At 40.6% G+C, this 17,516-nt stretch overlaps 1 long non-coding RNA gene across 1 annotated transcript; it reads right to left on the bottom strand.

The window, feature by feature from the left end:
- Nucleotides 1-4,402: 4,402 nt before the first annotated feature.
- On the bottom strand, nt 4,403-17,126 carry LOC122457776. The gene is made up of 3 exons (XR_006277452.1): nt 16,996-17,126; nt 8,369-8,374; nt 4,403-4,414 (listed from the first exon to the last, which is right to left on the bottom strand). It is a non-coding gene; the product is annotated as an uncharacterized LOC122457776 (long non-coding RNA).
- Nucleotides 17,127-17,516: the final 390 nt, after the last annotated feature.

Here is a 17,516-nt window from a genome sequence, read left to right as displayed (position 1 = left end):
CTTCTTCCACAGAAGAATGTAACCGCATGAAAAGACTCTGTGCTGAAGAATGTCAGATTAACTCAATGCAATCTGGTCTTCCATTGGGATCAACGTGTGGATAACAATGAGTTTGTCCATGATCAGGCCCTTGCTGAAGTTTCTCAAAGAAGTTGAGGAGGGCAACTTGTGTACATCCATCATGTTTGCCAGTAGTGACAGATGCTAAGTCCTTTATACTATAATAATCATGTTCTATTTGTATTACAGCTGTTCTTTTTTATCATGTAACCAATTACTACTTACTTTTGCATTGCTGTAACCTAATTATTGTGCATCATGCCTCCAGTACATACTACCTGAAACAAATGAAAAGAGCGAAAAGGATGTTCAGAGAGGAGGTTATAAAATGCATTTTTTCCACACAAAATTACATTTCCAGTTCCAGTCCAGAGTTATTGTCCCCACTCCATTGCATTAGCTGTTGTAATTTCAAAACAGGCTCGCCAAATTCTGAAGGCAACATTTAAACTCCTTCTGGTTTGTCAGCGTCTTTCATCATAAAACAGGATTCATCCTTTCAAATGCATTTTCTCTCCCACTTTGGGCAGACACACCTACACTTTGAGAAACTGAGGATTACAGTAGAAACTTGCAACAAATCCAAGAACTGCAACTGATTTGCATAAAGGGGAGTAAAGTGCAGCTATCCTCATATTCAGTGTTGAGCTTTCCATGGGAAGATTGCAGGTCTCAATATGCAATGCTGTATCTTGATCTAAATAGCTTCCTTCTGGATTTAAGATGGGGTATTGTACACAGGAACCTACTTTGGTCCTGATTCAGCAAGCCACTTATTATTTATTATTTGTATCATCATAGTGCCTAAGTAGCCCTAGTCATGGACCCAGATCCCTTTGTGCTAAGTGCTGTACAAACACAGAATCAAAAGATACTCCCTTCCCTTAAGCACATGAACTCAATGGGTGAGATTTAGGGCTGTACCTCTGAGTTGTGGGGGGTATGAGTAGGGATGAGAAAGAAGCTTTAAGTCACCTTGGTGACATACATTAAAACACATCAGGGAACATTTAGTGTGCACCACCAGAGTATACATGGACCAGTTAATGCGCAGCATGTTAGTTTGCTTTAGAAAGCACTCCCTCCTAGTACGTGTTACCTCAGTGTGTATATAAGCCCTTATACAGTCCTTGGGGGCCTGCCTAAGTTACCATGGCTTCTTGAGGTTGCCCTATGGGCTGCCCAGAATCACCACTGTGTACTGCAGTCCACCCCCAATATGCCCCTCTTGCTCTTGCTTCCAATATGCTCCCTTTGCCATGGCTTTCAAAAGGGTCCCTGGGGCATGGGGAGTGAAGGTAGTAGCTTTATGACTCTCTTCCACAATGTCTGCACCAGGGCATCTTCCTCCAGTCAGACATTGGAGTTTTAGGGTCACAGCATGGGCTCCCTCACCCTGGATTTCCCTTTGCAAGCAGTCCTCACACATTGCTACATAAGTCCACCATAATGTACTTTATTTACAATGTCTTATGAAGCTTCATAGTCCATCACCATAAGGCTTTTCGCAAGCTTCAGTATACCTTCTGGGTACAAGAAGTGGGGGGGGGAGGGGAGGAATAGGTCTTACCTCTCTGAGATCCTGAGCTGCTTTGCCCACCCTCCCTTCCAGCCTTCCCCTTTTCCAGTCCCTAGCTGGTTAGTTGAGTCCCTTTGTTAACTGGTTAATCACCCAGTCCTAAACAATTACCTTCCAATTTGGTCGCTGGTGGGGGGACACTCACAAAGCATTTTACAAAGTATCCTTGCTTCTCCCACTGTGTCACAGGCCCTTTTATATCACTCTGGCCCTTTTACTTGTTGTAATGGGGACAGAGCAAGAGGGAGGTCAAATTGGACAGTCTCTACATAAAAGAATAAATGGACACAAATCAGACATCAGGAATGGTAACATCAAAAGCCAGTAGGAGAACACTTCAATCTCCCTGGACATTCAATAACAGATTTAAAAGTAGCCATCCTGCAACAACAAAAAAAGCTTCAAAAACAGACTTCAAAGAGAAACTGCAGAACTACAATTCATTTGCAAACTTAACACCATTAATTTGGGCTTGAATAGGGACTGGGAATTGCTGGCTCACTACAAAAGCAATTTTCCCTCTCTTGGTATTGACACCTCCTCAACAATTATTGGAAGTGGACCACATCCGCCCTGACTGAATTGGCCTTGTCAACACTGCTCCTCTACTTGTAAGGTAACTCCCTTGTCTTCATGTGCCAGTATATTTATGACTGTATCTGTAATTTTCACTCCATGCATCTGAAGAAATGGGTTTTTTTACCCACAAAAGCTTATGCCCAAATAAATGTTAGTCTTTAAGGTGCCACCGGACTCCTCATTTTTTGTGGGTACAGACTAACACGGCTACCCTTCTGATACAAGAGGGAGGCTGTTGCCCAAAGCATTTGAAGTTAAGCTTGTGCTTAGGTGCCTAGAGGAATTGGAGGTATCCTCTTTTGAAACTGCACCTCTACATTTAAAGATGCAAGCAATTTCAAGCTACTCGATGGGAGACATTTGTTCCATAGGTTATTAACTGGGCAATACCTGCATTAGAGCTGAGTAAGGAAAGATATTGTATATGGCTCATAATTTTGCAAACATTTCAGCAGGGAACATTGAGGCATCAGAAACCCATCAGACTGCTAGAAATAAATACCATTTTTCAGTATACTTGAAGTTTAGGGCAGCTGTGAGACTCCCACACATGTCTCTCACTGTCACTGACTTTCTGAGACAGTGCTGTCTTGGTATTAAAATTCTTTTTGGTCCCTCCACATTCTGGCATAGTCTATCACTAAGGATGGAGATTTATAAAGCAGAAAATCACTTCAGGTTTTAGAGCAATAGTTGAGCTTTTTTATAAAATGCCTGATTGATTTGAAATTGCTCACACTGAAATCTTTCTATGACTTCTTTTACCCAATTTTCCATTTACTGTCCCTGATTTTTGTCTTTTGTTCTTGACTTTTGGAGCACTCTTCCAGATTTGTATCACAGGAATGTGCTTACTTCACAGGCCAGTGCCTGGATGCATTACCCTTAGAACAGGTAGGGGTGCCTCATGAATAGGATTTTTTAAATATGCAATGGAAGCTAAAGGCTGCAGGTGGAGACTTATTATAAGCATTGACCCGGTCCAGTCCCCACACCCGTGCTAATGCACTTAGGCACACAGATACTATATTTAAAGGGCTCTATATGAGACGACAGGCAAACAATTTAAATAAAAATGCCATATTTGGCCTTTGAGAGATCCCTCCTTGATCAAACACACGTACATATGCACCTCCCAAGAATGGATGGAATAGGAAACCCCGAATGGGAAGAAAATATTTTAAAGCGCCACCCTGGCCAAGAGACAGGCCAAATATTGAGTAAGGCATAGAGGCTGAACGACTTCAATGAAATCCTGGTCTCATTGAAGTCGATGGGAGTTTTCCTATTCTCTGAGCCCTGGAAATGAGCTTCCATGCCCCACTCAATACTTGGTCTTTGCAGAATAGGGTGTAGGCACTTGAGGGCAAATTTTTGTAGGTATTTAGGTGCCTACAGAGTAGCTAGATGTCTAATGAGATTTTGAAATGGAAGCTGTTGCTTCCTTCCCTTGACTCCGGCTCCTGGTCCTGCACCACTAAAGTCTATATGAACTTTGCCTTTGATTTCAACAAGTGTAGGATCAAGTCCTTTGTGGGGAGAAGCATAGAAGCTTTCAGTGCTGCTGCCCATACTGTAGCAGTTCTTCAGTTCAGTTTTTAGAGCTGGGTTGTCAAGGATAGTATTTTTTTAGAAGTAGAGCTGAAATGCCTCCAAATGCTCTTCTCTTTTAAGTGAAAAAGGACCTGACCTATAGCCCACTGAAATCTATGGAAAGACTCCCGTTGACTTCAAGGAGCTTTGGTTCAGGCCCAAATACCTGTCTTCCTAGCAAGAACTTGAGATAAAATACGGTAGCTATCAAACTCAAGGAGTGTAAAGGGAGGAGGTTCAAAAGCAAATACCTAAGAGATAAAATGTGGATCGAGGTAATTTAATTTTGGACCTTTGTTGGGGTTGCTTCATTTTGTCTGGAAACTCTATATAGATCAGCGCCCACACCTCTGTAAACCTATCTGAACATAATAAGAATAAATAATAAATAAAAAGGTTGTCCAAGTTGTCTTGATGTGACAGCATACAGATATTAGCATTTCTTCTTCTCACGGATCAATATACACAAAACACAAACAAGTCATATAGCAGGACTGAGTATTTTTAATATAGCCAAGATTTGATCAGTCAGCAAATGAGATAAAGAAAGGGGAATCAGACAATTGAAAATGACATTGTGTAGCAGTGTAAACGCATCTGCTCCTCTTTACTTGTGTGAGCTTTTGTTTATTTTTTAGTACAGAACTTTCTTTCTTTCTTTTTTTTTGTAAGTACAATGAACTGAAGAAGCCCTCTGCACAGTTTCCTCATAGTCTCATTGCTGGAATTTCTCTTTAATTTCTCAAAGGTTGCTAGCATTCCAGCATCTTTTTTTTTTGTCTTAATTTGAATTCTGAAGAGGAGGAGGAGAGGGATACTGTTCCAAGCTTGTTTTTCCCCCTTGAAAAAGGAAATTCTTCACAATTAAGAACTCTAATTAAAAAGTCTTTATGCCAAAAATAAAACTACTAAGGCGAGTCAGATATCAGTGCCTCTTGGGTGGCCAAATGGGTAAAATTTACTGTATAGATGGATTATGACATATAAACAAAGGTAAAGGTCTGTATTAAATTATTATTTTATGACATTCAAATGTATTTGGCCACCAGATCTGGTCCTAATGCAGCAGACAGTTAGGGGAATACAATTTTACTTTTCTCTAAAGAAAACATTGGAACACTGTACAACCATCAACTAACAACATGAATAACAAACAGAGTGGGAAAAGCCGTGATATGGTTAAGAAGATACAATACATGTAGCTCAAACTTGTAGTTAGGGCTCACTTAAACAGAATTTAATATACCAGACACATTGCATTGCAAGTGACTTCTCATTTCGTCAAAACACTAACAGATGTTTAATCAATAAGATGTACCATAAAGGGCAGCACAATTAGTAGGTCTGAGAAATGTTCTTGTGTGATGTTAGAAAGCTGTAATTATGGACCAGCTTTCATAAGTGGTTTGCCCAGATGACACATAATATCAATATTCCAGCTCGCAAAAAAGGCTGCACGGCACTTTTAATACAATTACATCCACAAAGAAACAACAGCCCTGATCTTAGAGAACACTTTTAAACAAATATCAAAGCTATCACTGATTTAAAAACTCATTGGGCCCAATTCTTTTTTGTACTGGTGCTCCTTTACACCTCTCCAACATCCTAAAGGAGTTGCAATATGGATGTGCTCGAGATACTCTCGTTTGTCAGAGGGTGCATGAGGAAACGGTGCAGCTAAAGCATAAGTTGGACGTACCCTGAAGGTGCCCTAACTTAGGCAGGGGACCAAACAGGCTCCTGAATGCCCCACTAGTGTGCACCTGTGCAATACCTTCAAGTGGATGGGATCACTACAATTCAACTGTGTGTCTTAGTCCTTATACCATACACAAATCTCCATTATTTCTGATGGTAGGAGGTAGATGTAGTCTATGCGTTGGGAGCATGAAGATGTGAGGATTATCCCCACTGCTGTCATGTTGATTAGAGCAGCCAAGTGGTCAGCTTAGAGACAACCATGATGTTCTTTGAGACTATGGATTTGTTACAGTATTTTACTCTTCCTCTCTTGTATGGGAACATGACTGTCTACTGCTCTATCCTGAAAATGTAGATACACTCTAGCCATGCATCACTTCCTAAAAAACATAGAAATGATGCATAGACTCTAGCCAGTTTTTTACAGTGCAGCGAAGCCATTGCAAATCTGAGTTCCTCCTTACCTTGCCCTGCTACGTCTGGATTCAGAATCCTCCTAAATTACTAGGATTTCAGATGTGTTACCTTGGTACATGAATTTGAACTTCCATATCTAATGGGTTAAGGAGATCAATACAGCAATGTACTGCAATCACACATTGCTGTACTTAACCTGCAATTACAGTTCTTTACTGAAACCCTTCAAATTTTAGGTTAATCAAACTGAGCATTCTGCTCCTGCCCATAAATTCAAAGAGGCAGATTTATTTCAGTATATTGAATCACACATTGTGACAGCAATCTAGCAATATGTTTTTTATCCATGATAAAGAGCAAAAATAACAATGGTCAAATGGATCATGATTTTGTTGTTTTTAGTTTTATTAAAGCCTAGGTCCATTCAAGACATGGGAGCTGCACCAATATATATCAGCTGAGAATCTGGCCCACAATTCTTAATGTAAGTTTTATAAATGGGCCAGTGGAAATACACTGTGATAAAACATGAAAAGTAGTCCTTTTAATGTAAGCAATTAATTTAGCTGTTCCCGAAGAGAAAGCTGCTCTTGGCTTCCAGTATCATAGATCATTTCATCCCATGATGGATAGCCCAGGTGCATCCCGTTATATGTAGCTCATTATCTATAGTAACAAAGACTCACCCATGTATACACATAAACACATCAATGGTGGGCATTTCTTAGGCAACAAACATTACAAAAATAATAGAATGAAATTTCTGGCTCACTCCTCCAGACAGCATATGCTGAATGCTCAGTAAATTGTTTCTATACAACTCTCAGTAATAATACAAATGAAATAATTTTCTTAGATACAAATACAATGTACCAATATTGCTGCTGTGGGGACTTTCACATAGCACTGCCTTTCCTTGCCATCTGAGACATCAGACAACGGAGCTATGGCAATTGTACCAGCTGAGGATCTGGTCTTGAGAGTGGAATCTAAAATTTCTGATTTGGGGAACTATCTCTTGAGCTTTTGAATGTCAGAGAATATCTACCTACCTACCTACCTACCTCTCTATCTATCTACGCATGGGTGGGGGTTAAATATTAATGTGACTGTTTTGGGGGTTGACTTGTGGGGGGTGGGGGGAGAGATGCAGGATGAGCTCCTCAAACAGTGTAAATTTCTGTAGTGATGTTGGAGTTGCACCAATTTACACAAGCTGACCCTATGAGGTTACCTCACAATACCCCATTTTAGGATTTGTTTTTGTTTTATTTAGGCAGCAGATTTAATCTTGTTTTAAACTTGAAGTAAATAACGTTATTCCACTGCCTTCTGCGCCCATCCCCACCTCAAAATGTCTCCTAAGAAACCTTTGAAAATGAAAAGGAGCACAGGGGTGCATAAGCTTGATCATATTCACCTTATGAGAAATTCACCCCTGTGCAAAAGACCTGTATGATCGCTATGCTCCCATAGAATTATAGAAGATTAGGGTTGGAAGAGACCTCAGGAGGTCATCTAGTCTAATCCCCTGCTCAAAGCAGGACCAACACCAACTAAATCATCCCAGCCAGGGCTTTGTCAAGACAGTCCTTAAAAACGTCTAAGGATGGAAATTCCACCACCTCCCTAGGTAACCCACTCCAGTGCTTCATCACCCTCCTAGTGAAATAGTTTTTCCTAATATCCAACCTAGACCTCCCCCACTGCAACTTGAGACCATTGCTCCTTGTACTGTCATCTGCCACCACTGAGAACAGCCTAGGTCCATCCTCTTTGGAACTCCCCTTCAGGTAGTTGAAGGCTCAAATCTCTCCTCACTCTTCTCTTCTGCAGACTACATAAGCCCAGTTCCCTCAGCCTCTCCTCATAAGTCATGTGCCCCAGCCCTCTAATAATTTTTGTTGCCCTTCACTGCTCTCTCTCTCTAATTTGTTTACATCCTTTCTGTAGTGGGGAGGGGGGAATAACTGGACACAATACTCCAGATGTGATCTCACCAGTGCCGAATAGAGAGGAATAATCACTTCCCTCAATCTGCTAACAACACTCCTCATAATGCAGCCCAATATGCCATTAAACTTCTTGGCAAAAAGGGCACACCATTGAGTCAAATGAAGCTTCTCATTCACTGTAATCCCCAGGTTCCTTTCTGCAGAACTGCCGCTTAGCCAGTCGGTCCCCAGCCTGTAGCAGTGCATGGGATTCTTCTGTCCTAAATTCAGGACTCTGCTCTTGTCCTTGTTGAACCTCATCAGATTTCTTTTGGCCCAATCCTCCAATTTGTCTAGGGCACTCTGGACCCTATCCCTACCCTCCAGTGTATCTACCTCTCCCCCTCCTCAGCTTAGTGTCATCTGCGAATTTGCTGAGGGTGCAATCCATCCCATCAGCCAGATCATTAATGAAGATGTTGAACAAAATTGCCCCCAGGACCAACCCCTGGGGCACTCCGCTTAATACCAGCTTCCAGCTAGACATTGAGCCAGTGATCATTACCTGTTGAGCCCAACAATCTAGCCAGCTTTCTATCCACGTTATAGTCCATTCGTCCAATCCATACTTCTTTAACTTGTTGGAAGAATACTGTGGGAGACCATTTCAAAAGCTTTGCTTAAGTCAAGGTATATCATGTCCACTGCTTTCCCTGTATCCACAGAGCCAATTATTTCATCATAGAAGGCAATCAGGTCGGTCAGGCATGACTTGCCCTTGTTGAGTCCATGTTGACTGTTCCTGATCACCTTCCTCTCCTCCAAGTGCTTCAAAATGGATTCCTTGAGGACCTGCTCATTATAGGCTTTGCTAGCCTTCTGCACAGGAGTGAATTTCATCCTCTGTGAACATTGTAGATTGGAGATAGCAAGAGAAGTAGTCTTGGTTTATAGCTCCCCTTCTCATCTTTCTTGCAGCCAATGTTTTGGACACAATCTGAGCTCCACCATCATTGTGATGTATACAGCTTGCATGTTGTTCTGGCAGGGTCCGATGCCGCTTTGAGTTGGTGTGTCCTGGTCGGTGGGGAGCTTGCTTCTGAGGATGAGCTTGAAGAGCTCGGGGGGTTGTTTGAAGGCAGAACAGAAGGTCCAGGAAAGATTACATGGAGTACAGGTTGTAATTTTTTGATGCTCCCCTGTACATGTTCCAGTGTGGGGTGGTAGGTGGCAATGAGTCAGTCAGCCAAAGGACTACTGAGCACAGCAACACCGAAATACCTTTAAAAATCTGGGCCCTTGCCTGGTCAGTATCATGTATAGTATGTGAGTTAGATGAGGTACATTTTCTCTAGTTTTGTTTTTCCTTGTGTTTACAGCGATCTTTTGCAGATCTGGTGGACTTTATGTATCAGCATGAGATTGTGTTGTGGATTTAGATATAACTGGCCCTGGTGAGAGCAATGTCATTTTTTTCCTTTCTTCTTCATTCTGTAATAATACATTTCATGCCCTGTAAGCATTTAAATGACTTTACTAAAAAAAATAATAAGAATACTTTTGTGGTCTTGAATTAAAAAAAAATCTCAGTGAATATAGAAAAAAACAAGCAAACATAGAGTGGCAATCACAGAAGGGTAGCTTAAAAACATCTGGACCAGTTTCTGATCCCCCTACTCATGTTGAGTAATAATTAACTACACATTTAGTCCTATTGATTTCAATGGGATTAATAGCACAGGTAGTCCTTGCTATGGTTACAGGGCGAGCCTTGCTTTAAACCCCTTTGTAGTCTTTGTTGAGTGCTCCCCTCAGGTGACAGGCTTTGTTTCCTTCACCTCTCTTAAGAGGGGAACCCCACGGTTCAACCCCTCTTTGACTGGTACTCTGGGTTGCACTGTCACTGTTTCACCAAGCATATACACCTCAGCCTCTCCAACTGGATCTGGGTCAGTCTCTCTGGGAACTTGTGTAAGCATCAAAGAATGCTTACATTTGTGACCAGTATGACATGCATTGATTCAGCACAGCATCTTCAAAAGCGAGCATGATTTATTGGTTCATAGAAATTTAACAAGCAGAGAGAAACTGGGTTAACACAATGAAACTTTAAATTCAGTCTGTCTTACCTAATTTTTGCCTGTCCTTCCTAGTTTAAGCAGGCTTTAGTTTATGCCACATACCCCTTCTGAGTCTGAGGATCAACTTGCATCTCTCCAGACTCCCTTTCTGTCTGTTCCAAAGTCTCTTCTCTGTCTTTGTCTGACTACTTTTATCAGAACAAAATCTCTTTATTTTAGTGTATTGTCTTGCTGACAAGGGGACTTTTCTGAAATCACTGACTGCTTTCCAGGCCTAACTGCACCCAGTCCTTGCAGGAATTAACTCTTGGCTATTCACATAGCCAGTAATGCAGTAACAAATAATTAGGCTTGGCAGATTCGATTTTTTGTATATATAATTTTGATGGATATTGATGTTTATTTTAAAGCATTTTTTCCTGATTTTTATCTAGGTAAATGTTCACAGCTGTGCAGAATTATAGGGTTTATGCAATTTTTATTTTTATTTATTTAAATGTTCACAGGTGTGGGGAATGGTGGGTGGGGGGGAGTCAGCAACAGGGAGAACAGACAATTATTTAATGACAATAGATTTAAGATTTAAAAAATTAAAGCTTTTTAACTGTTAAAACATAAATTGTCAACATCACATGTCCAACTATACGAAACAAATAACCTTAAATCAAACCGTGGTTCTCAAGCAGCATTTTTCTTACTTTGCCCATCTGTAAATTTTAATTATCAGTGGAAATATTTGTTCATTTGTTTGTGTGTGTGTCTGGTGAAATCAGTGTTTACCGACATTTCCCGATAAAAATCTAAGTCTTTCAAGAGTACAAATAATATTCATAAAGGTAAGAAAGCTATCTCTCCTCTGTGTTACAAGCCCCAATTGTACAACTGCTTGTACACATGCTTAACTTTAAACACGTAAATAATCCCAGTGAAATCAATGGGACTACATATATCCTTAAAGTTAAGCACATACATAAGCATTCTACATGATCAGACTCATCTCTTCTCACTGTAAGGATGGCAAAAACCTGTCCCTTAAGCCAGTATTGTCATTACGGATAACCCATCATGACATCATAGAGTCAAGATGCTAGAAAGCGAAGATATGAGACACATCTGTGTATTAACCTTTTCAGAAGACCTGGGGATTCAATTCTGGTACTAAATTAAGTTTTTGGAAATGATATTGTAACATGACTTTATCCCCATTCTCCAGATCCTTAAATATTTTAGAATTCCATCAAAGAATATGTCTCTCACTGCCATGCTTTACTCTTCTGTCTTATGTTAAACTTGAATTGTAACTTGTATGTCCATTGCTGACCAGCATAAAGTTATGCAGGCAGTGGGGAACCAGGAAAGTTTTTTATTTTTTTTAAATATAAAGCAGAAAAAAAATACATCTCAAGACTTGGCTAAAGCAACTCAATAACTATGGAAAGATTTTCTTCACATATTGGGTCAGGATTTACTTACTCGGGTATCAAGGCTTCAGTATTGTTTCCTGCCAAATTATGTGTTATCGTTGAGGATTAAGGAGTATTTTTCTTTGAATTTGATTATAGTAAAATTCTTTCAAATGAATATTTTACAAAGAGACATGATGATGTGGTTGATGATCACCTAGATAGTCTGGCTGATGAGGCTATAACCAATTTGATGCTTCCTGTATATGAATATATTTTTTTAAATCACATCATTTTGTACTGTGTGGATTTTTTATTAAATTGGAGTAAAAAGAGAGAAGTTTTAAAAAGTGATAAAGGAGAATTTAATGTAGTTCTAATATTGATTCATTTTCATAAAAGCATTTTTGGAAGGCATCAGATTAACTGTAAAAATATTATCTTGTATAATTTGCTTCATGATTCCGTTCCCACGCCCCCCAAGTGGGTATATACAAATGTAACCTAGATTAAGATTTAAGAACTTTTTTTTTCATTTTTGTGACTGGATAGCTTTTTTAAATGTGTTAGATACTTTATACGAATGAGATAAAAGGTTTTTTTAACCTCCATTGTACTATTTTGATAGTCTTTCTCTGGGGTGTTTAGAGGACTCCGACTGATAAAGTTAATATTCAATTCTGATCTTTTAATGTATTTATTTTTGCTGAGCCCTTTTCTTCCTACAGTTAGGCTCAGTCATCCATGCTTTACTAACCTCTCAGACTATTATTTGGGACTATCTGTGAAAGCCCCCTCGAAAGTCTAAGTAGTTTCAAATGCAGCTTGCCTGCCTCCAGGGTATGGTGGGCTGACATTAGTACCTGTAATGGTAGCCAATCAACTGCTGACTGAAATAAGAGAGACTGGTTACCATATATACAGCTCTGAATGGTTTAGTCTTAATGCTTGTTTAAATATATATAAAGGTCCCACCATATAATTCCCTCATATCCAGAACACTGAAGTTTTATGTACTAAGGGTCAAGTATCAGAGGGGTAGCCAAGTTAGTCTGGGTCTGTAAAAGTGGCAAAGAGTCATTTGGCACCTAAAAGACTAACCGACATATTGGAGCATAAGCTTTCGTGGGTGAATACCCACTTTGTCAGATGCATCCATCCGACGAAGTGGGTATTCACCCAAAAAAAGCTTATGCTCCAATACATCTGTTAGTCTATAAGGTGCCACAGGACTCTTTGCTGCATGTACTAAGGTGTAGTTTGTGGATCCAAGAAACAAGGCATTTTCAGAGATGGGCTTGGCCTGTGGAATTTGATCCCTTTGGAAATATGCTTGACCATAAACCTGCCCAGTTAGGAATAGTAGCAAATGCACTGCCTTGCCCAGGCCTTCCAAACTGATTAAGTATTTATCTAGATGGTCAGATTAAAAGCTGTGGACAGCAGGGGATTGCAGTGTTTTGTCTCTTACTAATGTAGCCCCTCCCCGAGGGGTTACTCTAACCTCCTTCCTGGTATTTGCTATTTGGATTGGATTCTCCCCTCTCCTCGCTGGGTCCTGGGTTCTTTCTGTGACGCCTGGTACCTCTACCTGAGGTGACTCCTCACTGTGCCGAGGACACAAGGGGGTCAGTCCCTTGGGAAAATGAATAATGCTACTAATGGGCAAGTAGTATAAAACCCAGTACACAAGAAATAATAACATAAATCAACACAAACCCCAGCAAAGGAATGACAAACCCAGAAATTACAGTATAACAAAGGGAAACATTTTTGAGAGCAGGAAAATAGGATTTGGGGAAGGAGAGGGTTAGGGATAACTAATAAATACCAAACATTAACAAATCAACCGATTTCCCACCTCCCAGTGCTCACAACTCATCCCAACCCCCAGCTCCCTCCCTAGCACCTTCCCAGATGCGTCCAGAGATGAGTGCTGCAACATTGTGAACATTGAACAGTCCCCCTGACAGTGTCTTTGCTGCTAGATGGGACAGGGTCCTCTCCTGTGTCCCCGGTCTGGAGTTTTGTGGAGGTCTTGGCTGGCTTTTGGTAGCAAGTGCTGGGTCAGATCTTTGCTACTCTTAATGCTGGTCTCCACAGAGTATGAACTGCTTGATCTGTGCACTAGACTAGATCCCACAGCAGTTCAAAGTCTTCCTTTGTGGGGAAGGGATATAATCAGACTCTCAGCTCCCAGTTTTGTAAAGCTGTAGGGCACCCTGAAAGCATCATTACTACGGTCAGTATTACTAATAATTAATATTATTCACCTGTAGGTTACTGGATCACATCTGAAGTAGGCCATCAGTAATTGAATACCATTACTACTGGAATGTTGTTGGGTTGCCTGTGTGAAAATTAACTGATGAACTCACTTCAGTTCCTATTGGCAAGTGTCCACATCCTAAACCCCTCCCTCCTCTCCCCCCAAACAGGCAAAATCCTGGCTTGTGGAGTTTTCCCATTGACTTTAGTGGTGCCGGATTTAACCCACCATCACACATGGAAACGCTGAACACCTTTGTTATCAGTGTCAAGTAAGAACTTAAGGACTGGATGGACCATGGCATCTGAATTACCCTATTGCTGCTAGCGTAAATCCCCTTAGATTGGGGTTGTAGCATATTGATTTACATGTTACTTGCCAGCTGAATGAATCCACTTTAAACAGTGCACTTCTCTGCTCCATCACTCCTGCTTCACAATTTCCCCATGTCCATCGAATGATCAGTTACAAATAAAACATGCATCATTAGAAACTAGTTGCAATAGGAACCATCCCCTTAGTTACAGTATAAATATGACTAATCAGTTATTTCATGCATTTACACACATGCTAATTTGTTCAACTATGCTGTCTCCAAAAAAAAAACCCTTTATGGTCAGTCAGTTTTGCTTATCCCCTTAATTGTAGTTTACCAAGCATTGCCAGCAATAACTCAAGCACGTCCAATATATTACATAGCTACTGCAATTATGCAACAGTTAAATGGCTCTGGTTGATTTACTTAATCGGACTGTAGATCCTGCCTTTGTCATCCAAGTAGTGATGGCCCCCTCATGTACCATACCCTTGTGCAATCTGATGTGTGCTGACCCTTTGGATGTGGTTTCCACTCATTTTCTCCTCTGGTAAATAAGAAACTAGTAGGGAACCTTGTGATCATTAAAGAACCAAACAAGGATAATGCAATCTATTAATAAGAGCCATAAACATACACAATATTAATCATGCATTCTCACACAAATCTTTCAATGCTTTACCAACATTTTAACCTCTATTTCTATTCATTGCACATGAGCACATAAAGAACAGAGATAGGCAAAAAAAAGTTGCACCCTAATGTGGAACTGAAAAATTTCAACGGTTAACTTGTTTTGCATAAAGACAAATAATTGTTCTTTTAGTGCACTCCTACATGCTTTTGCCAAGAGGGGAAATTAACCTTGTCTGTTTCTGCAGAGATGAAGGTGAAAGAGTGAGCTCTGATAGCTGCAACATGTTTTGATTAGCTGGATGAGTATATCGATTTCACTAGAAGTTAGCAGCCTAAATAGAAATTAGGAGCTTAACTCCTTTTGAGCATTCAGCTATCAGTCACTAATGCTAAGGCTACTAAATTCGGTCACCCTCCTGTCTAAAATATGATGATTCACATGCTCCATGGAACCAGATTTTAGCTGCATACCATATTGGAATAAAAAATGTTCGGAACTGATTCTTTGTGAATTGTCTTCCGGCGCATCTCTTCTTCCCCACCAGCCTTAACATCCTGGTAGGGCTTAAGTGGGAAATAGACACCTGGGCACATAGAGTAAGGAGGCGGTGTTCATGTTTACTGACAGACACTTAAGCCTCTGGGGGTCCTGAATGGTGGAAATGTAGTTGTTTAGGGACTTTATGTGCCTACAGATTAGAGAGCACAGAGCTGAATTTTTGAGGATCTCAACATTTAGGCACCTAAAGTGACAGTTAGGTTCCTAAGTTCTTATGTGGAGCTATTCTTGAGCTCCTTTTTCATCCCTAAAGTTACAGCCTCGAGGTGAGGCATGAGGCATATTGGCAGGGTGGTATGTAGAAGTTTGCAAGACTACTGCATAGCTTCAGCCCTTCTGTTTCTAAGGCTGCCGAAGCAATAAGGTCAGACCAGAAATTTAAAAGGAAAATTGGGCATCCTGGCACATTTCCCCTCCATACAAAATGTGAGCTGCCGCTGGAGTCAACACTTGAATTCACAGGTTTCTTTTTGTTGTTGTTGTTGTTGTTTTGGGTTTTTTTATGATGGGTCGGGGGGGCGTGTTTTTTGTTTCTTTAAATTCTCTGCTCTGGCAACACAGCTGGCACTTTTGTTCAGAATGCATCAGTAAGCAAGCTCAGGCGCCCCATTGCAATCATTTTGTAGCTATTGTTACTTTGTTTTCTGTTGCACTGGCTATAAATGAATCAATTTATGCAATTAGTGTTGGAGCTGCATGATGCCTAATAAAAAGAAAACAGCAATTGAGTCACTGAAGAAACTGGAAAGCGATGGCTGGTGGTGCAAAAACAATACTTCCAACTGACCAGATAACCCTTGACACTTTATTGCCAAAGAATTCAAGAACACACACGGTCATATTCTTGCTGAATTTTCAGGGCATTCCATGTATAGGAATAAAAATGTGTCAAAATATCCCTCAAAGGATCATTTAAGCTGGGGAGTTGTTCCATTGACTTTAGGTTTGACACGAACTTTAATGAGACTATTCTTATACTTCAGGTTAAGCATTTACTTCAAGTGTTTTTGCAGGATTTGGGATTAATGTAGCTGTTGGCTAACAAAGGGAACTTTCTGCATTCCCAACAAGTTTTACAAAGACCATGATTTCCCCCCCGTCCCCCCACACAAATGAATGGAGTCTGTTCAATAGATTTTAAAAGGAAATCATGGGAAATGAAAATCTGGATATTTTGTCTTGCAATTGACACAATCAGAGGAGACTTTAATTCCCAATTTGTTAGAATCTTACAATTGAAGCCATTAAAGGCTGGATTTTTAAGGGGGCCTCAACTCAACCTCAAATTTTGCATGTAGAACTACTTGTGCATGCAATTCTGTGGATGCAGATGGTTGTGTCTGCAAAAGTGTGTCTAGAAAATCAGGGCCACAATATTGAATTTGCGATCTAAAATATAGTCTATTTTCTGGTTTTACAAAATCTCTCTCTCCACTGGTATTGTTTTATTTAATTCTAAGTTTGTAAGTAAATGTAGTGCTGTTCAAAGATTCTGGATTGGCAGCCTTGGACACTCTGGTTAAAATTCTGGCCTCTCCTCTGTATAAGGAAAAAACTTTACAGTTTTCAGAGTAGAAGCCATGTTAGTCTGTATCCACAAAAAGAAAAGGAGTACTTGTGGCACCTTAGAGACTAACAAATTTATTTGAGCATAAGCTTTTGTGAGCTACAGCTCACTTCATCGGATGCAACCCTGTGAGACACAGCAGACCATGAACACCGGCACCACCATTGTGGCCAACATGGAGAGAGCTGAGATGGAGCCCCCCTTCTCTGCCCCCCAAGAGACGGGGGGGAGGGGGCAAAGCCCAGCCAGCCTCAGTTGCCTCCCATGAACCCAGTCCCACACATGGGCTCTAACGCACCCGCTAAAAGACACACGAGACGGGCACAACCCACACAGCCACCACTGTGCCCTCCAGCATGGGCACCAACTATGATCAGCTGCCGGACGCCAATGGGCAGGGGTAGCCCGAGGGGGCGCAGGGCGAGGCCCCCAATAAATTTGTTAGTCTCAAAGGTGCCACAAGTACTCCTTTTCTTTCAACTTTACAGTGACATTTTCAGTCTTGGTATCTGGATTTAGGCTCTGAACTCCATATTTAGGTAGCAAACCAAACAGATTTTGGGAGATGCTGAACCACCTACTTAGTTCACTAGGACTACCAATGTGTGTAAAGTTACTCATTTGTGTAAGTGGTCACAGCATCAGGAATTTGGATACACTGGACAAGTTAATTAAAATGAGGTAAAAAGGTTGTCACTTGCCAATTTGCCATTATAACATTTGTATTAGTTTTTAAATATTCAGGGTACTCTCACTCTCAGCCTGCATGCTGTAAAGTTACAGACAAGATCTAATATTTATGATACATCTTGTTCATTT

This window comes from Dermochelys coriacea, chromosome 1 (genome assembly GCF_009764565.3).
Source record: "Dermochelys coriacea isolate rDerCor1 chromosome 1, rDerCor1.pri.v4, whole genome shotgun sequence".
Classification (NCBI taxonomy): domain Eukaryota; kingdom Metazoa; phylum Chordata; order Testudines; family Dermochelyidae; genus Dermochelys; species Dermochelys coriacea.
Note: the sequence above shows the minus strand (reverse complement) of the source record. Positions and strands in the feature narration are given on the sequence as shown.